We start from the raw sequence: 2,898 nt of genomic DNA, 5'->3' as shown, positions 1-2,898 counted from the left end.
TGTCGCTCCAGCCATAGTGACACTCCCTTGGCATGATTGGTGGCCCGCGTCATCACTCTGCTGCATTAGTAGAAGGAGCAGAGCGGTTACACGGCCGTCTATCATGCCTAGTGGGGGACTTGGTAAGTATAGCTCCTCATCCAGGGGACTACTTACATGGCAACAAGAGAAAGTTTATAACTTTATATCCTCAATCTCCCTGGGGGAAAAAATGCCAGAAATGAAAAGGATAAAGATTTTACCATATTTAATGCATTGCCAAGCATTTTATATGGTAAAATCTACTGCTTGGTTCCCCTAAAACAAATCCCATGTCATCTACATTTTGTTAACACTATTTTTACAAACAGAAATATAATAAATGACTCGGACAAATCAATGAATGGTAAAAAATTTGAAGTTTATTATAATTTATGTGTGTATGTATGTGTAGTAACCTCCTATTACTCACAAAGAGTGTACAGTAACACGCAGAACAGGAAAAACCTCCAGAGGGGAGGAAACCTGTAGGGAATCCATGGCTACTGTGTTACTCTGGGCATACTTAAGGAGGTGATGTCTATAACATGATGCAAATGAGTGTATGGGGGGGGGGGGTGCAGGGCTTTGTCTTCATCTTCTTTGTATAACATCTAAGTGATAAAAAAAAAGAAAAATTATTATCATGTTAATTTTAGGAATGTACATGAACTTTTGAAGCACAAGAAATTGCATCAAAGACCTATTAAAATAAATTTACACTAATCTTCCCTGAAACCCTTTTGCCACCCCAATGTTACACTTACCTGTTAGGTGTGTGAATCTAGTTTATTGGAATCCTGCATTGTAGTCTTCTTCCTGTAAAAGGGGAAATAAGATTCTGTAAAAAAAAAAAAAAAGGCATTACACGATTTTGCAACATTCTATGATATACTTATCCTTTATAGCAGTTTTCCCAACCAGTGTGCCTCCAGCTGTTGTAAAACTTCAACTCCCAGCATGGCCAAACAGCCAAAGGCAGTCTGTGCATACTGGGAGTTGTAGTTTTGCAACAGCTGAAGGCACACTGGTTGGGAACCACTGCTTTACAGGGAACTACGATACAGATGCAGGTCCTCCTTGGATGCTGCTCCTGGCTCTGGGTCTTCTCCTCCTTCTGGGATGAAGAATGATCAGGAGCAGCCGTGCACAACTATTCATGCTCAGTGCTGCCCTCTGGTGGATCATGACATCACACATGTGACACACTATCTCCTCCTGGGAGTTCTATTTGAGCAGTGCTGCGCTCTGATTGGTTGAAATCCACAAAAGCTTTTTACCATCATATTCTGCATGATGTTACCTGTGAGATTTTTCTATAGGGTTAATAAAAATGGTGCCACTCTCTGATTGATGGAAATTTAAAGGGAACTTCATCAGTCAGCTTTACTATCACTGTGTGATGTGTTATATTTATTTTTCCCAACCAGACACTCAGCTGGGGGGGGGGATTGAACAAAATCTGTGTATAAGAAGAGCGGTGCAGGTGACCATAGCAACCATTTATATATTTTAGAAGCCTATTCAAAAATGAAAGAAGAAATCTGATTGGTTGCTATAAGCAACTGCACCACTCTTACTCTACACAAGTTTTGATAAATCCCCTTACCCCCACCCTGTATATTTAATGTCCTCTTGTGCCCTCAGCAGCCTATGATCCGTACAATACAGATTCTGTGGCTTCAGAAAATAAAGGTTATTCTGTGTAAAATGAAAAGTTATACACGTTCCCAACATACGTTACGATTGTCTGACAGTTGAAGATCTGTGCTTGCAGCCCGCGTTCTAATCCTTTGGATAGGGGATAAGATGTCCGGGGGCGGAGTACCCCTTTTATAGAGTTTACCTTTTTGCACATAAGGAGAGATCTATTAATCAAGGCAGGAGGGGTGGGTGACCACCCTGATGACTCCTAGTTCAGGCAACACGAAGCATACTGTGGTACCCGGGTGTTGTAGTGCAGGTAGTAGTAGGGGCAGGTGGTAATAGCCCAGGGACAGATGGTAGTATAATCCCTTGTGGTGTTCCTGACGCCAGAATTTAGTTGTATGGTGTAGGGCACTGCCGACAACCAACCCAGAAACTGCATATATTAAATAAGAGTCCAAAGCAGGTTTTGATGCAACTGGAACCTTACTGAAGAAGGCAGTATAACAGTTCTTACCGATAGCCAACTTCCACAGAGGTGACCGGGACACAGGGGACATCTCAGGCTTGGACTTGTAGTGATAATAATGATGATGCGGCCACTGTGCTACTGTTATCACTTTGATAGGGACAGTAGAGATTTGTCTTGTAGACATAGATGAGACTTACAGATTAGATGTGGCTGCAGACTTGTAGGCTTTGGCCTAGCTGGACTGAACTTGTACAGGACTGGTGCTTGCTTTACTGTCCAGGAACCAAGAGAGCAGGAAATTAAGAGACCTAGGGGGAGATTTATCAAAACCCGTGCAGAGGAAGCGTGGTGCAGTTGCCCATAGCAACCAATCAGATCGCTTCTTTCATTTTTCACAGGCCTCTTTAAAAATGAAAGAAGCCATCTGATTGGTTGCTATGGGCAACTGCACCACTCTTCCTCTACTCAGGTTTTGATAAATCTCCCCCCTAGTGTGGAGACTACAGCCCTTTATATATCAGGGGCTGGACTAAAGCTCATTGGTAACTGGTTGCCTGTGGTTACCTGTGCCCCTGGAACTCTGGGTATCAGGTGATCACATATCACATGACCATGTCACATGACCTTAGGAAGGTCCTATACAGTTTAAACATCCTAATAACCTTTGTACATAGCTTATATTCATTGTGCAATACCTGAAATAAACATACAGAATTAATGTACAATAGAAATCATAATAATGACCTAGAGGGATCCTGCAG

General features: G+C 42.2%; 1 long non-coding RNA gene across 1 annotated transcript; it reads right to left on the bottom strand.

Annotated features, from left to right (window-relative positions):
- Positions 1-792: 792 nt before the first annotated feature.
- On the bottom strand, positions 793-2,483 carry LOC130282977 (uncharacterized). Its single transcript, XR_008846574.1, has 2 exons — positions 2,335-2,483; positions 793-859 (listed from the first exon to the last, which is right to left on the bottom strand). It is a non-coding gene; the product is annotated as an uncharacterized LOC130282977 (long non-coding RNA).
- Positions 2,484-2,898: the final 415 nt, after the last annotated feature.

This window comes from Hyla sarda, chromosome 7 (genome assembly GCF_029499605.1).
Source record: "Hyla sarda isolate aHylSar1 chromosome 7, aHylSar1.hap1, whole genome shotgun sequence".
NCBI lineage: Eukaryota > Metazoa > Chordata > Amphibia > Anura > Hylidae > Hyla > Hyla sarda.
Note: the sequence above shows the minus strand (reverse complement) of the source record. Positions and strands in the feature narration are given on the sequence as shown.